We start from the raw sequence: 6,417 nt of genomic DNA on the forward strand, positions 1-6,417 counted from the left end.
TTCGTTTAAAAAACAATTTCATCTTATTTTTTGTTGTTTCTTGATTCCAAAAACACATAGATAAGTTATGTTTGAATGAAAAACAAGCTCAGAAAGTTAAAAAGAACAGAGATACAGAAAAGCATGCTCTGCAGCTCAGCGTAACAACTACCGCGCCAAACTGGCTCGTCAATTTCACTGCCTTTTCCACGAGCGGTTGACTGACGATGCTATACTGTCTGGGTGAAAAAAATGCAGTGCGTTCAGTTTCATTCTGTGAGTTCGACAGCTTGACTAAATGTAGTAATTTCGCCTTACGCAACTTTTTTTTCTTCCTTTCCTTTTGTGTGTTCACTGTTTCTCTCGATCTGCTGGTGGCTGTTTGTTTAATCTTAAATATTTTATTGCGCGTGCCTGTGTGTGTGTGTGTGTGTGTGTGTGTGTGTGTGTGTGTGTGTGTGTGTGTGTGTGTGTGTGTGTGTGTGTGTGTGTGTGTGTGTGTGTGTGTGTGTGTGTGTGTGTTCCCCTGCAAAGTCTCTTCTCGCGATTCAATAGAAAGTAGCGATTGACAGTAGTAGCTCCACTGTTATTACAGTACGATAAATATAGTTTCATCGGTCGATAATTTGTTGCTTTCAAATAGCAGGAAATCGTGTTCCGTACCAACACTATGCCTTGCACAAGAATAAGTGAACATCAATGAACACAAGAATATTTGCACGAAAAGTCAAACCGAGATCAATCATTTTAATATCCGGAGACATATTTGACGAGAACGTTTGACAGATTTTCCCAAATCGTGTTCAGAAGTCAACTTTCTAACCACCAAAATAACACCCTTAACGGCTCAAGAGAAAACTTTGACAGCAGGAGTAGGAACCTTACACATTCAATACTTTGGAAATGTCCAGTCAGTATTAGTAATTCCAAAGTCTCTTCTATTTCAAACCAGGGAGATTTATTCGCTAGGTTGCATGTAATGCAGTCATGCATTCTTTATCGCAGAACAGGACAGCATTTTCCGGTGTTTATTGACATCTCACAGATGACCGCTGAGTTTTATGTGTGAGCGTGTCAATGTGGCTTGTGGACCTACGTTTGAGCGTGTTAAGATATTTTCAATATCCTTTAGTTTTCATTCTTCCGTGTTTCATTTCGCGAGTACAGTACTTTGGCAAACAATCAGAGCGATTGGTGGGGCGTGTGAAGAAACCTTTCATTCATGTAGCTGTAAGGAAGTGAAATGCGACACTCGTGTGTGTGTGTAAGAGAGAGAGAGAGAGAGAGAGAGAGAGAGAGAGAGAGAGAGAGAGAGAGAGAGAGAGAGAGAGAAAGAGAGAGAGAGTCACGCACGCACAGTCCAATGCAACTTACAGTTTTGTTTAAATCTGTGTTTATGAAAAAAAGTAAAAACACAAGAAAAAGTCTGTACAAAGCATTGATACAATTTTGAACAAACAAAAATTCGCAACATTTTTAAATGCCAAGGACAACACGTGATCTCAGATAAAACGCATTTCAAACGTAAACATATATTTTTATTGATTTAAAAACAAATAGAAATGGCATGACTAGCATTTGACTTACAACAACAAAAGCAATGTAATGGGGTATCATATGCAATCGCTTTACCAAAGAATAGTGTAAAGCTACATGATCAAAAGTAGGTGATTTTGACTCTTTGATTCTATAAACTTCAAACGATAGAAGGCTTTCTGTCGTACTTGCGAAAGTGAAAGGAAATGAAAGACGATTTCATTGTTCATGATGGACATTGCTGCGACCAAGTGAAAAATCATCAAGTCAAATCCAGATTAATGAGAGATGATTCCCGATAATAGGATGACAACCCGAGACCTAACGCATTAACAGCTAATTTCATGGTTTAAAGGCATATGTACTCGATGACTATACACGCTAATTGCTTTACCAAAAGCTGGAGACATGCTAAATTAAGTTCCCTGCAAAATATTGTGGTCTAGGACCCCTTCAATGTTGAGATATGTTAATTTTCATTTTGATCTGGATCGTCCTATTTATAGATTTGGCAACACATGTAACGTTGATGCAAGGGAGCTAACACCGCGGCTTTGTTGACATCCTCACTTTTTCAGAGGCTAGAACAAGCTGTAATGCATGTATTATGGTCCGCGCATGGTGACATATCGTCATTATATGGTCTTATGGTGCGTTTGACATCGATTATGGGCAAACTACACTTTGTAAACACGGGAGCGCGTACATATGCCTTTAACATGCATCAAAACCTCCGGCAAAAAAATGCCAACTCACTACAGCACGTAGTCAGGATGTTGGGTGATGGTATGACACCAAGTGGAGGGATGCTCTTACTGCATGTAAAAGCCTTGTCGGATCTGATATACTCAGCCAAACGAAGGTGGGTGCCTTTAAACATTATAAGGTGTTTGATGGGTTGTTGACAGACCAGCTTTTTTGTCGGTCCGAGGGGGAGCATATTGACCAAGGCCGAAGGTGCTTGACCAGTGCTTGTGAATGAAAACTCATGAAAATGATGACAAACTGACTTAGTGAAGCACAGGGTACAGGTTAATATAACCAAACTCAAACTCTCCCGCAAAGGAAGACACGTCGGCAGGGTACACAGCTTAAAGACCTTGAGAGAAAGAGGAAAGAAATGTACGTTCACTTCGGGTTTTCGAAATGATAATTACATTTCCGTTCGTTGCTGGTTATCTAAAATATCTTACTCAAGGTCACGAAAGTTCTTCCCTGTGAGTTTACTGATAGCACTGAGGTGTCTTTGTTGATGCCTAGAGGTCTTCAGTTTGTTCCACGGCTTATGACTGTAAGTAAAGTTTAAGGGGCTTATTGTCCGTCAGGTCTTAATTGCCTATATTGGACATGAATTGGTTTATACGATTCGAGTTTTACGCCCTCACGGCTTTTTGATGTTTGCGTGTTTAGGTGGTATCAGCCATCTGCACTTATGGTAGAATGACCAAGATCTGTAACGTGCCATTGTGGTGACACGGGGGTGGGAGATGGATACCGTCTCTGGGTCTGCACATAAAGTTGACCCGTGTCCGTCCCGGCCCGGATTCGAACCAGCTACCTCTCGATCAAAAGTCCAGTGCTCTACCACCTGAGCTACCCTGAGCTACCCAGGCCCCCCTTATGACTGTGCTCATGACAGAGCCTTTTTATACTGTTCCGCAAGGCTGGTGCACGTTGTCTCCGTGTCTCGTGCAATTATGTAAGTAACCGCTGACCGAAAAGAGAAAAATGGGACGTTGCGGTCAGTGAACTTCGAAAAATCTGGAGCGTCTGGTGCGTCGGTGTTGATTCGTGTATCGTCCAGCACTTGGGCTCTTGTGGGAATCTGCGTGTCCGGCATAAAATGGCCGCTCTTAGTCAGGTAGATGTCAATGCTACACAGGGCTAGCTCGCTGTTTTTCAGGACCGAATCGATAGTACTCTGAGCTATGTGTTTGTTTTCTCTGGTGGAACAGTCTGTGATGATCCTCAGTTGTTCGTAGACGATGTGCAGCTTCGATAGGAAGACGTAATCCTTGATCAGCGTTTCAGTTACCTGGACAAAGAAAACGAAACGTGGTTCAAGCATCATGTTTTCTGTGCGAGGTTTATGACTCACAGTGCCTACAGAGAAGCACTTAGAAAAGAGAAATTTAGCTCTATCTTTAAACTCTGATTTTGTGATTTTCTCAGGTCAGCCACCAGTGTTTTTCAACCACGTAAGGTTTCGTGTTTTTGACAAATGTGCCTAAACTACGGCCTGCCGGTTTCAAAGCGTCTTGAAAGAACGAACAAGACTCAAAGCAATATATATTCTTGAATACCGTTTCTATTGTGTGATGAAAGCTAGTGGAAAATGTGTTTCTATTTACGAAGACTTGATTTTGTTCTTGCACTCAGTTGCATTTTATTTAAGTATGGTTCTATTTCTACAACGATAACGAGTAAGCAGAAGATGGAGGGAGAGGGAAATAGAGAGAGAATGGAGAGAGAGAGAGAGGTGGGAAAAGTAAAAGAGATAGGGAGAGAGAGAGAGAGAGAGAGAGAGAGAGATAGATAGAGAGAGAGAGAGAGAGAGAGAGAGAGAATGAGGTGGGAAAAGTAGAAGAGAAAGAGAGAGAGACAGAGACAGAGAAAGAGAGACACAGATAGAGACTTACATTTGCGTGTGGTTTAAACGTTCCCTGAAAGTCGTATGGAAAACCAGAGTAGTGATAGCCCTTTGTTGGTTTGTTTAAATGTGTTACCCATGGGTTGGTTCCAACCTGTTAAAACAAAGAATAAAGAATCAATTTTAGAAAACGAAGCCTTTGATGTGCAGCTTGTATTATAGAGAGAAAGAAAGGGGGATAGGGGGAAGAGGAGGAGAAAAACAAGGAACGAAGCAAATAATTATATTAATAAGGTGAGAACAAGGGCAAAGCACCATTTACGCATTTGATGTGTTGACACAATAAAACCGACATAAAGAGTTTGAAGATGAAATTACCTGGACACTGAACGATTAAAAGGCCTCAAAAGGATGACCAAGCATGCTAACTACTGAAAACCGAAGTTGCAAGTTCTGTGATATATTTTTTAATTCTACGCTTTAGAAATGTTATTCTCTCTTACTATTTGTGTTTGTGTGAGTGTGTGTGTGTGTGTGTGTGTGTGTGTGTGTGTGTGTGTGTGTGTGTGTGTGTGTGTGTCTGTCTGTCTGTCTGTCTGTGTGTGTGTGTGTGTGTGTGTGTGTGTGTGTGTGTGTGTGTGTTTGTTTGTGTGTGTGTGTGTGTGTGTGTGTCAGTCGATAACGGTGTGTGTGTGTGTGTGTGTGTGTGTGTGTGTGTGTCGATAACGGTGTGTGTGTGTGTGTGTGTGTGTGTGTGTGTGTGTGTGTGTGTGTGTGTGTTTGTGTGTACATGTGTGTGTGTGTTATTTTTAATATAGCAAAACCGAAAGAATACGAATGCTGTAAAGATCGATGTTTGTTGTGTTCGTTCTCTGATGTTCACTGAGGTAAATAATTTATTCATAACACATTCGTGTATTTTATTTTTATTTTTTGGGTAGACAAATTCAGAAATGCAACAAAAAACAGAGAGAAAAAAATATGACAAAACGCCCACTGTAATGATGCTAATATTAAGGGAGCAACATTTTGCTGAAGGCACTACCCAAATACATCAAACCTTAAATGTAGTAATACGAAACAAGAGCAATGTATCCAAAACTTACCGTGAGAAATTCTTTCAGTTTCTTCGCATCGGAAGAAATTTTAATAGCTCTGTCTTGAAGACTTTGCAAAACGAGGGGCAGGTCAACTGTCGCTGAATTTCCACTTGCTCCACAAGGGTTTGTAATAGGGCTGCACATCGCAGTGTTCGCAAAAGCGCAGAGGACAATCAGCAGGAGAGAGCCTGTCAACATATTAAGAAACAGAATGACGTTAAACGCATATCGCGCTGGAAACAACATTTGTTAACATCCATGTGACGTTCGCGTGCAGAAATAATTGCGCCTGGTGATTTTTTTGATTTTTTATTATTATTTGTTTGTTTTATTAGTTGTTTTTTTTTCTCCATCACAATCTTGGAAAAATGTTTGAAATTCTGAAGCGCAGGCCAAGCAATTTAAAAAATATATTTATCGTTAAATTCCCGTCGATATATTGGCTGATTTGATGTGTATGTGTTCTTTTAGAGCAGATGTATTGGAGGTACTCAAAAGCGAAAAGAACATAAAAAATCAGGAAAAGTCACAAACTGTTTGCATTAGAACAATTACATACCAGCTGTCTGGGGACATAATCTCAAACACCCCGTATTAGACACAAATCTCATCGGCACAAATTCACGGCGAATCATTTTGAAATTATGAAGCTAAGATGTTTAACCATACCTTATAGGCCTACCATACGACATTTTAAATAAAGAAAAAGAAATACCACTTTCTTTCTCTGCTGCGGTAATAACATGAATTGCCAGTGCAGTGCAGAGGTCATGTTCAAATCGGAACACTCATTGAATGACAAACATTTGCCTGCCAAATCTAGCTGTGACGAGCAAGGGGTAACGGAAAAGGATATGAACCACAGGTGAAGAGGAAACACTTTCCACACACACACTTAAGGTGACAGGAAAGCGCACATATAATACGGAACAAGAGAAGTGACGGCGAAATCAAAAGCCTTTGACAACCATGACGAGCTTTGGAAAGTTGGCTCTTGGCTCACACTTACGTACGGATATGTTCCTCTTCTTTTTTTAGCAGTTCACAAAAATATGTCAGTGCTATAAAAACAAACCCACAAAAAACAACTCTTAACTCATTAAGGAAGTTTAGAAACTGCGTCACCTATCAGCTACGTCACCTACCTGGACACGTATCTCACATGCGGGTCGCGCTGCGTGTGGTGATTAGGTACGTGTTCACGTAGCAAAC

Source organism: Littorina saxatilis, linkage group LG6 (assembly GCF_037325665.1).
Source record: "Littorina saxatilis isolate snail1 linkage group LG6, US_GU_Lsax_2.0, whole genome shotgun sequence".
NCBI classification, from domain to species: domain Eukaryota; kingdom Metazoa; phylum Mollusca; class Gastropoda; order Littorinimorpha; family Littorinidae; genus Littorina; species Littorina saxatilis.